This window comes from Spermophilus citellus, assembly GCF_964194105.1.
Source record: "Spermophilus citellus genome assembly, chromosome: 6".
Lineage (NCBI taxonomy): Eukaryota > Metazoa > Chordata > Mammalia > Rodentia > Sciuridae > Spermophilus > Spermophilus citellus.
The window spans coordinates 124,473,373-124,492,082 of record NC_138187.1 but is presented as its reverse complement, the minus strand read 5'-3'; the positions used below and the strand labels follow the sequence as shown (position 1 = coordinate 124,492,082).

The 18,710-nt window shown below is 42.7% G+C and overlaps 2 long non-coding RNA genes across 4 annotated transcripts in view; one reads left to right on the top strand and one right to left on the bottom strand.

Moving 5' to 3' along the window:
* The window catches only part of LOC308652051, a 30,670-nt gene extending 22,585 nt beyond the window's left edge, over positions 1 to 8,085 (bottom strand). For all 3 annotated transcript variants that reach the window (XR_014022724.1, XR_014022725.1, XR_014022726.1), the window contains exon 1: positions 8,005 to 8,085. This is a non-coding gene — a long non-coding RNA (uncharacterized lncRNA). The remainder of the gene's footprint in view (positions 1 to 8,004) is intronic.
* LOC308652050 lies at positions 7,390 to 17,616 on the top strand. Its single transcript, XR_014022723.1, has 2 exons — positions 7,390 to 7,920; positions 17,208 to 17,616. It is a non-coding gene; the product is annotated as an uncharacterized lncRNA (long non-coding RNA).
* Positions 17,617 to 18,710: the final 1,094 nt, after the last annotated feature.

The window sequence follows — 18,710 nt, the reverse complement described above, 5'->3', positions numbered from 1 at the left end:
AAGCCCATACGGTGAGGCCACAGTCCCTCCCCACTTCCTCTTTCTTTTCCGTTTCCCTCACTCACCAAGGTCTCTCCTCCCCTGGCAGATGCTGGAGGCCTTTCTGTTCCCCAGCAAACCAGGAAAGGCTCCTGTAATAGTTGCCCTTTATAGCAATGATCTAGGGAGGAATTTGGTGCATAGGGTGAGGCCATGTCTCCCTTTCCCACTTCCTCTTTCTATACCTTTCCCTCACTCACCATGGCAATGATCCCTGTCACCATTCCTTCAAACTAGGTGTTTCGTTTCAAGGCTTTTTCTGGGAGACTGTAAGTAGAGGGTTGCTGTTAAGAGTGGGTAGTCTGTTAAAAACAGCATACTACAGGGACACAGCCACATCAATGCTTATAGCAGCACAATTCATAGTAGCTAAAGTGTAGAACCAACCTAGAGGCCCTTCAGTGGATGAATGGATAATGAAAATGTGCTATATATACACAATGGAATACTATTCAGCATTAAAAGAGAATAAAATCATGGCATTTGCAGTAAATGCATGGAGTTGGAGAATATAATGCAAGTGAAGTTAGCTAATACCCCAAAAAACAAATGCGGAATATTTTCTCTGATATAAGGAGGCTGATTCATAATGGTGTTGTGGGGAGGAGCATGAAAGGATTAGACAAACTCTAGATATAGCAAAGTGGAGTGAGGGGAAGGGAAGGGGCAGGGGGGTAGGAATGATGGTGGAATGAGATGGACATCATTACCCTAAGTACATGTATGAAGACATGAATGGTGTGACTCTACTTTGTGTACAACCAGAGACATGAAAATTTGTGCTCTATAGGTGTAATATGAATTGAAATTCACTTTCTGTTGTCATACATAACAAATTATAATTTTAAAAAAATTAATAAACAACACTTCACACAGAAAAAAAAAGAGTTCACCATGCTAAGTGAAATAAGCCAATCCCCCAAAACCCAAACACTCAATGTTTTCTCTGATATGTGGATGGTAACATACAATAAGGGGGCAGGGGAAAAATAGAAGTTCATTTGATTAAAAGAGGAATGAAGGAAAGGGAGGGGGATGGAAATAGGAAAGACAGTAGAATGAATCGGACATTACTTTCCCATGTTTATATATGAATCCATGACCAGCGAAACTCCACATCATGTACAACCACTAGAATGGGAAGTTGTACAGCATGTCTGTATACTATGTCAAAATACACTCTACTCATGTATATCCAAAAACAACAAATTAAAAAAAATTGTTTTAGAGGGAAAAATAAATAAATAAATAAGACTAACACCATGTAAAAGAGGCCCCAGAGAGGTCTCTCATTTCATTTGTCATTGGAAGACACAAAAAGTTTCATCTATGAACAAGCAAGCTCTCACCAGACACACCAGATTTCCTGGTGCCTTGATCCCAGAAGTTTTAGTCACCAGAACAGTGAGAAATTAAAAAAAAAAAAAAAAAAAAAAAAGAGTGGGTAGTCTGGAACCAGATGAAAGCCATGCTGGAATCTGGCTCTGCTAATTACCAAGTGTGTAAGTCACACAGAGGGGACCCTGAGGCTTGGCAGAATGAAGTACCCCTCTGTAAAGGACAATCCATACACAAGGCAGTGTTGCTGTGAGGACTGAAGAAAATGCACGTTAGCACTCAAGCATCACCTGGTCCATGACAGATGTCATCTCTGATTATTTATTAGGGAATGGACACACTACTGCAGACACTTTTACAACAACTTGCAAGAGGAGAAAATTATCAGATTTTTTATTATGAAAAATTTTAAACATGTAGAAAACTCAAAAGAATAGTATTGTTGACACATTTCTCACTTAGGTTGTCTGCATTTTACCATATACATACACACATACTTTTAATCCATATCAATATAAAAAAATCTCTTGAAAATAAGGACATTTTCCTACATATTCACTTTTAGTAATAAACTTAATACTATTCACCTAATGTTGCCTATTCCCAATCCATATAAATTTTTTCCAAAATGTTCCCCAATATGTCTTCTAACATTTTATTTTTCCCCCAAACAAGACCCAATCAAAATTCTTTCATTGCACTTAGTTTTCGGGTCTCTTTATTCTCTTTTATTCCAAAGCATAGACGTGGAGAAATTTTGAGGACCAGCTTGTTAGTGAAATCAGCTACATGAACTTTTGGCTGCTGGGTAGAAAAGCCCATGTCCTCCATTGAGGCCCACTGGGCGAGGACACATTTATTAACATAGGCCCCATGATATGGCTGCATAATTTAGTTTGTTGAACTTATTGGTTATTAGCTTTACTACTTAATTACTTGAGGTTAAGGGCACTTCTATTATCTTTATACCCATTCCCCATGCAGGATCTAACACACAGGTGGTCAATAAAAGTGAATGGAAAGAAAGGAGGGCGGGAAGGAGGAAGAAAGGGCATAGAGTGTAGAGGGACAAGCGTGAGCAGGCACCTGCACCCAAGACTCTGCTCTCCTGGGAAGCACCTGCCTTTCTTTGATTTGGTTCCCCACTGAGTCCAAGGACACCTTCTTCCTCCATGATCTCCTTTCCCATTTCCCCACCTTCCCTCCCTGAGCACTAGTCGGGCTCCTTTGGACTCTGTTAACTTTGATTTTTATCTTCTGCTCATCCTAGAGACAAGATTGACATTCAACATTATTTTTAAAGTTATCTATACTAGATTAGATTTTCCTACACTCATTTTCCCAGTACCTTGGAAGATAACTCCCACATGATTTCTACAATCAGTAACAAAATTCCTGATCACAAAGCAAATCGTGGGAAATACTCTGTTAAGAGAGATGGCAGGGCATTTATAGAAGACACGCTCTGCTGAAGGGAGAAGATGCTTTGTTTAGATCCAAAAGCTCAGGGAAGCTGTTCTCCAAATACAACCAATCAAGTTTGGTTCAGGTTTCAGGGTCGGATGATTGCCTCTATTCTGTATTGACTAGATTAGCTGGAATAGGCCAAAATTTATATAGGAAACTTTCTCCATACCCCATCTCTAATCGATCTCTAAAATGTTGAGTTTAACAAAATTTTGAGTTAAAAACAGATGATGAGTTAAACAAAACTTTTGAGAAATAGAGGGAATGAACTCAAGAATCTCTAGATTATCTGCATGGTGGACTGGCTAACTCATTCCTGCTGACCTCGTTGATATGCTCCTTTGTCACCTCTCCTTGCCGAGGAGCTGGCTTCTATTCAAAACACACAAGGCCATTTAATTATTAATCTGTGCAAAACATTATTAGGGAAGTTAAACTGTTGAGTGTGTATGTATGTGTACACACATGGATACTTTCTTGATTATCTGGCTGTTCTGTTTTGCTGTTTATTTTTCTGGGCCTTTTCCTCTCTTCACTTGTGCCAATACCTATAATGTGATTATTACCAGTGAATTCCTAAGAGCTTTTTGGTCCCTCTCCCCATCTTCATGGATGTATGTGGAAATTTTTGTCAGCTGTGGAGGACTCATGTACACAAAAGAAGTGACTGACCTTGGCCGTGGAGTGGAGCCTGTATCTGTGACCAGGAAAGAGTTCAGTGTTTGTGTTTGATGATGGTTTTATGCCCTGCTGTCAGTAGAAAGTATTTTTATAGGGCTTGCTGATGACCCAGGGCTCCAGGAACCATCATGACTATTTAGCCAACGATTTTAATGAGTTCATATAAACCCATTCCATTTTTATATTAATAACAGGGAGGGGGAAGTTGACAGATTAAATATAGAGGAGGAGGGGTTTTAGCTTCACTGGTCCGTGCCACTGGGAATTCTACAGAATTCGATCCAGCCTGTTGTTATTTCCTTCTTCCTAGGCAGGTTTTTTCCCCTCCTTTCACCCTTTTTTCTACTACTTTCTTCCTTTATTTTTTAATTTTTTTTTTTTTTTTTTTTTTTTTTTTTTTTGTGGTGCTGGGGATTGAACCCAGGGCCTTGTGCATGCTAGGTACGCATTCTACCAACTGAGCTATATCCCCAGCACCACCCCCTCTTTTTTTTTTTCCTTTCTTACTTCCTAAGTTTGTTTTTCTTTCTCCCTCCCCCACTTTCTTTCAACTGTATCAATGCTCACTTGGTAGTAGCCACAGTGCTAAGTGCTGGGGATGCAGAGATGAAGAACGCATCCTCAGTCTCAGTCCTCCTGGAACTCAATTTAGGGTGGGAAGCAGAGGGAAACAGATCATGGCAATACAATGGGGAATGACAGAGGTGAGCCAGAGTGCTACATGAGCTCATTGGAGCTCAATAGCCCCTAGCCCATCTTGGCTTGGGAAAGAAGATGGGAAGCTTCCTGGAAGAGATAACTAGGTGATTGACTGGGAGTGGATATAGGAGAGGAGCAGTGCTTGAGGTCTTTACCCAGCAGGCCAAGCCATTCCTTTGGTTTAAGAGCACTGGTCCAAGGCATTGGGATGAGGACTTTGGGGATGGGGGTCTTCCACGGATGTAGGACAATAAATTTTGATGTCACTAAGTATGGATAGGGTCACAGGGGCAGGGTAGAAATGATGTTTCTTGCTATTCTGGAAGAGTGAAAGGGACCCATCCTTGAAATTCTGGGCACATTCTAAAGTGCCTGTTGTCAGAAATGAAAGTCAAAATGAAAGAAAGATCATGGCCTTCAAGGCCTTTGCATGATATGCATCCTTAATCTTGGTCTTCAACTTGACTAGATTGAAGGACACCTAGAAACTTGATAGAGGACCCTTCTGGTGCATCTGTGAGGGTGCTTCTAAAGAGAGGCATGGGGGTTAGCAAACAAGTGGGGAAGATCTGCCCTGAGCATGGGTGGTATCATGCAGCAGGCTGGGGTTCACATGGAAGAAAAAGTGGAAGAAAGGTAAATCTCACACACGTGCATGCTCAACCCTTCTTGAACAGGTACATTTTTTTTTTCTGCCACTGCTGCCTGTGGACAGCACTCCAGATTCTTTAGGCTATGAACACAGATTACATCAGCTGTTCTCAGGGGGCCTTCAGTCCCTTCAGCCTTCAGACTGGGACTGCATGATTACTGAAGGCTTCCAGGTTGTTAGACTGAGCAGCTACTGATTTCCCTGACTCTCCAGCATGCAGATGACCATTGTGGGACTATCCAGCCTCTGACATGTGAGCCAGTCTAATAAATATCCTGTTATAATTTTTTTATCCATTTTTTTAAAAGAGAGAGTGAGAGAGGGGAGAGAGAGAGAGAGAGAATTTTTAATATTTATTTTTTAGTTTTCGGCGGACACAACATCTTTGTTTGTATGTGGTGCTGAGGATCGAACCCAGGCAGCGCGCATGCCAGGTGAGTGCGCTACCACTTGAGCCACATCCCCAGCCCTTCCTGTTATAATTTTATATATATTCTATTGGTTCTGTTCTACTAAAGAACCCTGACTAATGCAACACGTGTGCACTCATGGATAGAATTATGTAAAGGGAGGTGGGCAGGGTGTAACCCTCAAAGTGTAAGTGGAGATCAGTCTTAGCAGGGTGGGGTGATGAGGGTTATATAGCTAGAACAGGATTCCTGGCTTCCTAAAAAACAAGTCCTAACTTGTGCTGCAAGTTTTGTTGGGAACTCAGGACTCTGGAGGAGTTCTCTGGGCCAATAAGCAGGCAAGTGGCCATAATAGTTCTTGTGCCCTCCAAGGACTGGGTGCACCCTGATATAAGCAGAAGACACTCAGGAAGGTGAGAGGGAGTCTATTGAGAGAATTTTAATCCCTGCTCCTTGGAGGTATCAGGCTGATAGCAGAAAGAACACATATGTGCCGGGAAGTATAAATATCATGATTAATGATATCAACTACAACAATAGCAATAGCTACAGTGTATTCAATGTCTACTTAGTGACAGGGATTTTCATGTGTTACTTAATTTAATCCCCACAATGACTCTATAACGATACTTAATGATGAAAGGAACACTAAATCTCTCCATTTCATAGACTAGGAAATCAAAGTTTGTAAAGGTCACAGGTAGGAAGGCATAGAATCACATTTGAACCAGCTCATTCTAACTCTGGAGCCCCTGATCTCTACTGCTTTCTTTACTGTCAGTAAATATTTCGTGCAGCTCCTCTTTGATCTGGTCATGGGACCACAGCCCAGTGATGTCAAGAGGCCCTTATAGCGTAATGAATTGCATGTCCATAGCATTAATTATAAAGATGCAAAATTAAAATTTTTTCATTTTTATTACATATAATCTTAAAGTATGCTAATAATATTAGTCAAGAACTTAAGAAACACAGATTAGAAAACAGGCTCTTTGAAGTCTATTACTTTAGTAGTTGTTGTGGACTGTGCCTCCCAAATTTACAAGTTCAAGTCCTAATCCCCACTGAGAATGTATTTGGAGGGAGGACCTTAAGGAGATAATTAGGTTTCAATGAGTCCTGAGGTAGAGCTCCCGTGATAGGATTAGTGCCCATATAAGAGAGGTTTAGAGAGACCAGAGCTTGCTTTCTCTCTCTCTCCATGGGTATACACTGTGGACAGGTCATGGGAAGACTCAACAAGAAAGCAGCCATCTCCAAGTCAAGCAGAGAGTCATTGCCAAGATCTGAATCTGGTGGCACTTGAATCTTGGACTTCCAGTCTCTCTAGACTGTAAGAAAACAAACATCTGATGTTTACACCTCCCAATCCATGGTATTTTGTTAGGACAGCCTGAGCTAAGATAGTAGTTCACCTCCACAGCTCGGCAAATACTCCTCCGTGCATGCCTCTGAAGTAGATTGATAGGGGGTTGTTGGCCATATTTTGAGTACCCCCTCCACCCTCACATTAGATTTGGGTGCTCTTTTTCTCACTTGTATTTATGAATAATTTATGCAATAACTTTTTAACACTTTATAGCAAATATGAGTTGCTTTATGATTCTTTAACAGATGAGGACCCTTTCCAGTCCAGTGGCCCCCAGATGAATGAGTAGGAAGGTATACAGATTGTTCTAGCCAGCTTTTTCATTCTTCGACTAAAAGATCTGATCAGAGCAACTGTAGAGGAGGAAAAGTATATTTGGGGGTTCATGATTTCAGAGGTTCAGTCCATAGGCAGCTAGTTCCATTCCTTGGGGCTCAAGGTGAAGCAGTACATCATGGCAGAAGAGTGTGGCAGAGGGAAGCAGCTCACATGATGATCAGGAAACAGAGAGAGACTATTCACCAGATACAAAATATATACCCCAAAGCCACATACACCCCCATGCCCACCTCCTCCAGCCACACCCGACCTGTCTTTAGTTAATCCAGATAATCCACTCGGATAATCCTTTCAAGGGATTGATTCACTGATTGAGTTAAGGTTCTTATAACCCAATCATTTCTCCTCTAAACCTTCTTGCACTGTCTCACACGTGAATTTTGGGGAATACCTCACCTCCAAACCATAACACGGGTGGCCCTCACAACTGACAGGAGAGTAGGAGTTGCACAAACTACTGGACTGTACACTGTCCTTGCTCTGGGAGTCATCCACGACTCTGAGGAAGGCTCTGATGATCTCTTACACACTGTGGTTTGCCAGGAATTTGCTGTGGGGAGTCTGGTATGTGTTCAGGGACCGGCAGCTATGGTACCATTGTGGCTGAGGAGAAAGGTGACCTGGAAACACAGACATGTGGAAAGCCGTGGCATGGGAGGGGACACCAGTGCACCTCAGACTGCCTTAGCAGTCAAGGGCCTCCTCCACAGCGGGGCTACCCAACCTCTCACCCTAGGGGACGTTCATCAGGTCCTCAAGGAGGAGAAATCTGAGAAGGTCATTGAGCCTAGTGCTTCAGTCTTTCAGGTTCATACTTAACCTGGACACTTTGTTCAAAAGGAGAGCCTGCACTGTAACAAGCTCCCATGCTGCTGGGCTGGGGCCACACTGGATACGGAGGATTTGTTCTACCCCTTGGAGTCAAGGTAGGCTATATTTCAATAATCATCCCAGTCAAATAAGATGGTAGTTCAAAAAAAGATATTTATCTGGTTTAGCAGTTTTCTTACCTTTTAGAACATCTTTCTTAGCAACCCCAAATCACTTTAGCTTCGAGGCAGTTCTGTTCTTCGTTGAGAAGGAGATGCAAAGTAGTCCCCTCCCATATCATAATCCTTGGTTATTTAAAGACTACTAAGTCAGATCTATTTTTAAAAGCATGCTTCTCTCTGTTCTTATGCCTGCTTTATGCAGTTTGGTCAGGAGGAATGAAATTATGGGGGAACTTTAGGCTGAGGAATTGGTGTTTGGAGCATGCATGCATCTGCTCATTCAGTCAGATCCTCCTCACACATTCAAATTCGATCCACTCTCTGTCCTCTATTTTTATTTATTTTTTTAAATTATTTTATTGTTGGTTGTTCAAAACATTACATAGTTCTTAATATACCATATTTCACAGATTGATTCAAGTGGGTTATGAACTCCCATTTTTACCCCGTATACAGATTGCTGTGTCACATCAGTTACATTTCCATTGATTTACAAATTGCCTTTCTGGTGACTGATGTATTCTGCTGTCTATCCCATTCTCCACTGTCCCCTCACCCCTCCCCTCCCCTCCCCTCCCCTACTCTCTCTCCATCCCCTCTACTATAAATCGTTTCTTCCACTTATATAATTTTTCTCCTACTCCTCCTTTCCTCTTATATGTAGTTGTGTATAACCCTGAGGCTCACCTTCCAATTCCATGCAATTTCCCTTACCTCTCACTTTCCCTCCTGCCTATCATCCCTGTTTAATGTTAATCTTCTTCTCCAGCTCTTCGTCTCTACCCTGTCCTTGGTTACTCCCCTTATATCAAAGAAGACATTTGACATTTGTTTTTTAAGGATTGGCTAGCTTCACTTAGCATAATCTGCTCTAATTTCCCTCCAAATTCTATGATTTTGTCATTTCTTATTGCAGAGTAATACTCCATTGTGTATAAATGCCACATTTTTTAATCCATTCATCTATTGAAGGGCTTCTAGGTTGGTTCCACAATCTTGCTATCGTGAATTGTGCTGCTATGAACATCGATATAGCAGTGTCCCTGTAGCATGCTCTTGTTAGGTCTTTAGGGAATAGACCGAGAAGGGGAATAGCTGGGTCAAATGGTGGTTCCATTCCCAGCTTTCCAAGAAATCTCCATACTGCTTTCCAAATTGGCTGCACCATTTTGCAGTCCCACCAACAATGAACAAGTGTACCTATTTCCCCCGCATCCTCGCCAGCACTTGTTGTTGTTGGACTTCTTAATGGCTGCCAATCTTACTGGAGTGAGATGGTATCTTAGGGTGGTTTTGATTTGCATTTCTCTGACTGCTAGAGATGGTGAGCATTTTTTCATGTACTTGTTGATTGATTGTATGTCCTCCTTTGAGAAGTGTCTGTTCAGGTCCTTGGCCCATTTGTTGATTGGGTTATTTGTTATCTTATTATCTAATTTTTTGAGTTCTTTGTATACTCTGGATATTAGGGCTCTATCTGAAGTGTGTGGGGTAAAGATTTGTTATGTCCTCTATTTTTAAATTATTATTATTATTGTGCCAAGGATTGAAACCAGTGCTTAACCACTGATCCACATCCCCAGCCCATTTTTAATTTTTTTTTTCAATTTTGAGACAGGGCATTGTAAGTTGCTGAGGCTGGCTTTGAACTTGGGATACTCCTGCCTCAGCCTCCCAAGCTCCTGGGATTACAGGTGCACACCTCCATTCCCAGCCCATTTTTCTATATCATTTATTTATTTATTTATTTATTTATTTATTTGTATTGGTACCAGGGATTGAACTCAGGGACACTCGACCATGAGTCCCATCCCCAGCCCTATTTTGTGTTTTATTTAGAGATAGGGTCTCACTGAGTTGCTTAGTGCCTCACTGTGGTTGAGGGTGGTTTTGAACTCACAATCTTCCTGTCTCAGCCTCCATTCTTTATTTTAAAGGGAGGGTAGAAATGATCAAAGTCAAAATCTGAAGAGAGGATGAAACTCTCCATTGAACTTTTAGCCTCACCACTTCACTTATCAGAACTTGATCAGGGTAGTTCACAAGCACAGCAACCTGCTTTGGATTTTCTCTTTTCTCCCTGGCTCTACATCGCTTCCAGTTGAAAGACTTAGGAGCAAGAATTCAGCCATCTAGCATGACCAGGCAAAGGAGCCTGAAAAACCCACAATAAGAAAGAGAGCCAGCAGGTTGTGTTTTAAGTACCCAAGAGTCTGTGATAGGTGCCAAGCCACTTCCCTCTCTGTCTTGTCCCCCGTACTCTGCTTCTTTCTACCCCAGCTCTTTGTGCCATTGTGTGACTTTAACCCAATGTGTAGATTCTGTCTCTGGAGCACTTATTCTTCTAAACCTTTTCCTCTGAGGATGGGATGGGATGTGCCCTTTGGTAAAGAGGCTAACTAGTCACCTGGTGATGGGTTATTTTACGCACCTACCTGGAGAGACACAGTGGGGCAGATGGAAACATTGCCTGCTGCTGTGATATCCTGGGGGAGGGATGAACTCCTCCAGGAGAATGGGAGGAAAGAGGAGGAGGTCCCCAGGAGAGCCTATGTAGCCTCTAGATTTCCAAAGGGCAGGGATATCCAGAAATCTGCTGTTACCCAGACCCCACCCTCAGCTTCAGGTAAAATGAGAGCTGGGATGTAGCTCAGTGGTAGAGCGCTTGCTTAGTATGTGTGAGGCACTGGATTCGATTTTTAGCACTGCATATAAATAAAATAAAGATCTGTCAACAACTAAAAACAATATTATCTTAAAAAAGAAGGTAAAATGACACAGCCTGAGCAGGGGACACACTGGAGACTGCTGGTTATCCTGACAGCCTATGTGGAGGTGCTCTGCATGGGGAGTGTGACTCACCAGTCTTGGTCATGACTCTGGACCCAGGATTCACAAGTGTTCCAAAATTAGCAACCAGTACATACACCCACAGAGTAGTTAGACACTTCCCATTCAAAATTCTCAATGGGATAAATACACAGAGAAAGGGAAGGCTGAAACAGCTGTCGATTACCACAGCTCTTCTACTTAGCCTGCAGAATATATTCCTCTCTGCTTCCCTGTTTACATTTTCCTTTCTGAGCTTTGCTGCACCATTTAGAACCTGTCCATTCATCCATTTAATATTTTGTTGTTGTTTTTTGTTGTGGTTGCTTTGCAGTGCTGGGGTTGGAACCTGGAGCCTCACACATGCTAGGCAAGCACTCTACCACTGAGCCACATGCCCAGCTAAGAATTCATGTTGAACATCTTCCTGGGTCTAGCCTGTTCAAGGTGCATGGGAGATGTCAGTAATGAGGCAGTCTTCCAGTTCACCAGTCAATGGCAGTGACTTAACCTCTTACGCTGTGATTTTCTCATCTGTAAAATGGTGGTGACATACTGATTCATTGGCTAATGCACCTGGAGCACTCACCAGAGTACCTGACACTTAGTAGACATTGAATTAGTACCTGCTGTTAACTTCTGTTGAGAAACTACTGATGTGCAACTAAGATTATTGGTGTCCTGTTTTGCCTACTGGTGCCATAGACAAATCGTTATCTTGGGAGCTTTGGGCATCAGCAGTGCCACAACTGGGAAGGCAGCCACCGCGGGGATGGGACTGGAGATGCTGAGCTCAGCATGTGGCTCTATTCTATTGGTCAGACTTCACTCAGTCAATCTGCAAGGAGCAAGATAATCAATTAGTGCCTGGAAAAGATGATAAAGATCGATCTAAAATACAATTTAATTTTATAGTCATCATTCATTTCCTCTTTATTGTGGGGAGCCACCCAGACACCTGTACAATGAAAATAAAGCCTGGGAATGCCAAGGTGTGTCTGTGGTTGTAGTCTCACGGGTAGCAGGGGAAAGGTCAGATTGCAAAACCTGTGCCACCTGCCTTCAATGGAAAAACCATGCTGCCTTCCAGGCCTGCAGGTTCTCTGGGCCCCAGTTCCTTCCTGGGGCCTTTTCCTTGGTGAGGTTTCTGGACCCCTGAAGGCACTGATTGTTTCTGCTTTGCAAGCTCATACAGGTGTTCCAGATTATTGACAGTCCCGTGGTATTGGTGTTATCTTCGTGTGAGTTTCTGAATACATCCTATTTATTTCTGTACTCCTGGTGATCCTTCCAAGAGTACCTTTGGGTTTGGAAAAGGTGGGATAGACCCTCTGATCCTCCCATAAGGACCTGGGCTGCTGGTGGTGGTAGTAGGGGATTGGCCAACAAAGTCATATGTAAGGAGCTACCTCCAGATGCCTAAAATAACTCTGCCACTAGCCAGTCACTCAGCCCCACTAAAGAGCAAACCTACTTCAGGCAGGGAGAAAATGACTAAACATCCAAAGAGAAGTAACTATTGCTTGAAGTAGATTTTTTTAAAATATTTTTTTAGTTGTCAGTGGACTTTATTTATTTATATGTGGTGCTGAGAATTGAACCCAGTGCCTCACACATGCTAGGCAAGTGCTCTACCACCGAACCCCAACCCCAGCCCTTGAAGTAGATTTAAAACAGACAAAGGCAGTGAGTCCTCTCTGAGGCTCCTTGCAGGTATGTGACTCTAGGTTTGCAACTACCTGGAATTACAGATAACTTGAAGCTGGGCTGAAAAACCTCAGGGGCAGAGGAAATAAGAAGATAAAAAAATGAGATAGTGCCAGGTGTAGTGGCGCATGTCTGTAATCCCTGTGGCTCGGGAGGCTGAGGCAGGAGGATGGCAAGTTCAAAGCCAGCTTCAGCAAAAGCAAGGTGCTAAGCAACTCAGTGAGACCCTGTCTCTAAATAAAATATAAAATAGGGCTGGGGATGTGGCTCAGTGGTCAAATGCCCCTGAGTTCAATCCTGGTACCCCCTCTCCCAAATGAGATAGTTTAGGAAGTGAGTGGGAGGGTGAGAAGAGTTTTGAGATTTTTCCAATTGAGATTTGGCTGCATTAAGAGACTTTTTTTTTTCCTCCCAGCATTGCAAGGTTCACGTGTCTAAAAGGCATTTAGAAATTTGCCACTAACAGACTTAAATCTTTACCAATCTGGCTAATTGGTGTGGTTTGAAAGTAGCTACAGGACAGATAAACAGAAGTTTGGGTCTAGAGCCTCCACCCTTTGCTGGGCCTGAGTTCTACCTCCAGTAGACTCGATTTACACATTCCCAACTTTTGTAATCTTACAGTCACCTCCTTTGCAAACTCACTGAGTATTTTCCTGTCATTTTACAAGGTTTTCTTCCTGTGCCATGGTATGGTGGAGCTAGACAAAGTTGGCACGATATTTGCCACTTGTTAGTTATGTGATTTGAACATATTTAACCTGTCGGAGCTTCCGTTTTCTCATCCATAGAATGGAACCGCATTAGCCTCACTAGTAGTGATACCATAAGAATTAAATGTCTACATGCATACCTGATCCTAGTTGAACTTGAACTGTAAAGCTTTTGAATAGGGATTATGTGCACATCCAGGTATGTCATTTAGTAGCTGTAAGGCCTTGAACGAGTTATTGTGCTTCAGTTTTATCATCTGTAAAATGAAGTGAATTTACTATCTAACTTCAATTTATTTTTTTATTTTGGTGCTAAGGATCAAACTCAGGACTTTATGCATGCTGGGTAAGCACTCTACCACTGAACCACATTCCCAGTCCAATTCAATGGTTTTTGATAATGATTAAATGAGTTAGTGTGTGTAAGATGCTTGGCATAGCAGTCATCAGGTGGTTGTGCTATGTCTTAGCTGTTAATATGATTATGCAACACACCTAGTAGAATATCCAGCACTAAGTAATGTTAAAAGCAAATTGAATCTCTTCCCACTGAAACCTTGAATTCTAAACTTGCTGTGGGTGCTGTGGAGCTCCTTCCGTTCTAGCTGTCCTGTTTAGAAGACTTTTCTACAGCTAACATGAAACTGGAGTGATGGTAGTTGCTGGGCAATCAGGCCCATGTTTGGTGGCACAGGTAGGTCAGCAGATGTGTCCAGAGGAGGTGGAAAGGGTGGAAAGGACCATCAATATTCACTGACTTCATTCCATTATTGGCCTGGGGTTCTAGGCTCAGGAATACATCAAAGAGGGAAGACACAGTGTGGTGACTTGGGGGTTCCACTTAGGAATCAGGCAAGCATCCTGCCTTTCTGGAAGGAGGTGTCCCCAAAACAGATTTAGCTCTACATTTTGTCAGCTCTGGCACATGCCAATGGAGGTTCTGGGCTAGCTTCAACGGGATGTTTTTGTAAGCCTGCAAAACAAAGTAGGCGACAACAACTTCCAGTCGCAAGGCTTTGGCTCTGCATACAGCCCGAGGTTTCTGCTTGCTGTGAGGGCTGCTGGTGCTTTGCCCTCCAGGGAGCACTGATTCTGGAAGGCTGCCCTGGGGGGAGGGGAGCTAGGCTGTTGGCCCAGCTGCCCGCTACACTGGTCCAAACCGGCTGTGCTGGGTCTGCAAGGAGAAGGCTTTCCGACCAGTCAGCAGAATCCGTCACAGATTGAGCACTGCCCTGTGCAAGGCACAGTGGAGGGCACAGTGGACATGGCCATGAACTCAAGGAGTTCACCAATCTGCTGGAGGAATCAGGAGCACTTACAGAGTAAACTAATACTAGGATATCTGAAGTCGTTAGTTTGTCCTTGTGGATATCAGTGACCTGTGAGACCCTTTAAACTTCTGAGATTCTAGGTACAATCCAGCTTGCTGGCAGAGGCATGATAATATCAGCTGTACGACAGGCATTCTTCTAAAGGAATAAATATATATATTTTCCCCCCTATTTATTTGCCACAGTGATCTTTTGTAGTAGGTTTCAATATTCTCATTTTCAGATGGAGAAACATGGAACAGGAAGGTGATGGGACGAGCCAAAGATCATACAAGTAAGAAATGATGGAGTCAGGCTCCATATTCTCAGGTTCCAGAAGGTCACACCTTTATCTTCCTGGTTCAGTCACCTGGAGTCAGGGAAGGTAGCTCTGGGAACCACACTGGCAGACAGAGAGGGACTCACTGGTGGCTTCAGTTGATGGGGTTCAACCCTTGAATCCAGCACCATGTCTGCTCCTGCCCTTGCTACTGAGGCTACTCATAGTTGCATTTAATGCCCTGAGGGAGAATTTGTTCAGCTTGCCCAGTGTCCAGCCAGAATATGAAATTGTCTTAGGGAATAGGTCTCCTGCCAGACACCTCAGAGGCTTTTGGTCTGCTTCCAGATAGCTCCATTACAGGAGAAGTAGATGGCAGTGCAATCAGTTGTGACTGGAATGGTAGAGGGTGCATGGTAGAGAGAAATCAAATCATTCGCTGCAACCTGAGAGAGCTTGCACAACACAGGAATCCACAAAGAAAGGGTGTGATACCTCTATCTCCCTAATCATGCTGAGTTGCTGCTTGCTGCTCACTCAGAAGCCTGAAAAAACATACATGTTTGCACAAAGTATGTTTATAATATTGGTAATACTACCGAAAAATAAATCTATCCAACTATCCAGCCATAAGAGATTGTTTAAATAAATTCAGGTCCCCCCAAACACCAGATTACCATATAGCAATTGAAGTCAATGCTATGTAAGTATATGTTTTAACATTAAAAAATGTTTTTTCAATTTTTTGTTAAATGTCAAGATCAACTTGAAAAACAGAATGGATAGTCTGATCCTATTTTCATAAAGAAAAAATGTATTTGCATGTTGTTTTAGGCTATTTTGTTGTTGTTTCTATAACCGAATACCACAGATCAGGTGATTTATAAAGAATGGAAGTTTATTCACCTTATGTTTCTGGAAGTCCAACAGCATGGTGCCAACCTCAGCTTGGCATCTGGTGAGGGCCTTCCTGCTGGATCATGACATGGTAGAGGGTATCACATTGCCAGAAACAGGAATCATGCTAGCTCCACTTTCTCTTCTTATAAAGAGGTCCCATCCCCATGACCTCATCTAATCCTAATTCCCTCCCAATGGCCCCACCTCCAAATATAATTACTATATGACTTTGGGGATTAAGTTCCTAATACATAAAATTTGGGTGATACCCTCTATAACATGCTTATAGAAAGTATTTTAATTTATATACATAAACATTAATAGATATTATCTCTGAAGGATTACAGGTTAGATTAAGTTCTTTTGTTTATTTGTATTTATTTGTATTTGCATTTTTTATACAATAAACCTGTTATTTTTTAAAAACCTAATGGTATATTAGAAATAACCTGAGTTTTCTAAAAAAAAAATCATATCACCTTAAATATTTTTTAAAAATTGATTTGTTGTTCTCTCTTTCTTTCTTATCCTATTTTTGGTGGTAAGCAAATACTGGTCATTGTAGAGAAAAATTCTAGGCCCATAGTTGACTTAATAGTTAGAATATGAGAGCTGGAAGGGGCTTCAGAGATCATCAGGCCCAATTCCTTATTTAGCAGATGAGAAGCTAGATCTAGGGTTTTAGCTTGTTCCTGTAAATGGTGGGTGACAAAACTTGGGCTGCAATCCAAGTGCTAAGATTCCCAGTGCAGGACATTTTCTACACCATCATGCCAGGCCATTACATTTGCTTCGCTGACACGGAGAGAGTATTGGGATCACTCTGTAGGGAGGTGTCAACTCTAAGCACAGGAAAGACAGTGATGCTGAAGATGGTCAGTCAGCTCTGCAGCTCTCCTCAGTGGCCAACTGTAGATTCCACAGTGAGGGTTTAGACTATGTCACGGGCAATGGGAAGGTAATTATGGTAGCCTTTTCTGGAGATCGGCTATCTGGAAAGCTTGTAGGTGAGTCACATGAAGGCAGAGGCCAGGCCCCCGGGCTTCCCTCCCAGTTTCCTCCTCTTTTTCAATTATTGGGTCATAAATGCTACTTGAGATAAATTCATTCTTCTCTTAACACTTGTCTTTCTGAAAAGTAGAGCAGTGTGCCCTTAACCCTTGTGAAACCAACTTCAGATGTTGCAATGAAACTATTGCTTTGTCAACTTCTCTGCAGAATTCTTGGCACTTGCACTATTATGTTAAGACTTTTGGTCACACACATCAGAACTCCCACATGAACCAATTCAGGCAAAAGAGGGAAAGTACTAGCTCATGAAATCCATGTAAAAGTTGACTCTCCGAACTGAGCAAAAGCTAGGGGGACATGGATCCAAGCCTTGGGAACCACAGGAACCAGAGACTTCAGGGCACCAAACCTTTGTCTCTGTCTCTCGTCTCTTTTCCTCACTCACGGTGGCTTCCTTCTCTTTCACTGCAGAGAGGCTGTCTCCACTTCCATGCCTGTATTTCCATCTGTCTCCATCACCAGAAATGAACTTAGCCAACAATTTCTCATCTGCTCCAAGTTAAGACAGCCCTCAAAAGGGCCAGTGTGGACCCGCTGGGACCAGAGTGCTGGGTCATATAAGATGAAAATTCCAACATGAACACATTGTTTGCCCCAGGGAATGAATGAAGGCCCCAGAAGACGGACAGGTCTAGGGCCAAGACATAGATATCCTCTCCCCCTCTCTGTTCTTAGAGATAATAAGTTTGATGAGAAGAAACTGAACAAATAAATGGCAAGTGAGAATCCTCAAGAAGTCAAATAAAAATCCTGGCCACGAACAGCCTTCTTTTTCTTCTTCTTGTTTTTAAAAACAATGTTTTTGCATTCAGTGGGGGGGGGGGGAAACCTGCAGTGAATCTCTGCTTGACTTGCCTCCCAAAGAGTCACACCTGGGTATTTTAGGACCTGAGTCAAGTTTGAAGAACTGTGCTCCTCTTCCCAGCCCTCTCTTTAGAGAACTAAACCGTGGGGGTAACAATCCTGTAATTTTAACTATATTTATAAATCCCTGATTCTTTATGTAGTGTTTTTTTTTCCTACACTGCACTTAGTCTGAATGTTGCTATTTTCACAGAGGAAATCAGTGGAAAGAGACTATAATTATAGGTCAAACACCAGCTCCGGAAGCAGTGAAGGCAGCAGAAAGCTGAGGACTCCCTGCGCTCTTCCGGTGACACCCTGGACATCTCTTCCTTCTGTCCCTAAGCCTGGGCCAGCACTTCACCTCTTTATCTCTATATCTTTGCCCCCTTTTGTTGGTCAGCCTCAAATATCATAAGACAAAAAGGGAAGGTTGGAATTGAAAGGTAACAAATTAAAACTGCATGATGCTTGGGCAGGACTGCTTCTTGGAGATGATTCAAACGGGAAAGAAAAGAAAAAAAATAAAAAAAAAAAAAACAACATTTCAGGTCATTGGCCTTTTTAAACAGACCGCCGGCAATATTTACTCCTCCTGAAATAGCACAGTCACATGAAATAAAACCGTGTTCTGTAAAGCCTGCAAAACAAAAGGACAATTTACAGGCTGGCACACTAACTGAGAGCCCTCTGTTTGCTGGCTGGGTCATACCCTCTACTTTCTGGTTGTGCTGGCCACCTTCTGCCCAAGGCCTGCAGGAGACCTGGGGTGGGAGGAGTCAAGATCAGGTTGCCTTGGAGACCCTCCTCCACTTTTTCTCCCTGAAATAATTGGGGCAGGTATACCAAGAGTTGAGAGCAGGGCTCTGACGAGAATGTGTTGAGTGTGGCATCTGCCATGGAACCAGTGCCTGAGGAGTCCATGTCATGGATGTCACAGGAGCAGCTGCCAGTGGTGCCCATCATTTCCGGAACTGTCTCCTCTTGTTTCCTCTCTCCTTCATCTCCACTTCTTTATCAGCTTACTCCACATCTTTTTCTGTCTCTGTCTTACACTTGTCTCTTCCTCTC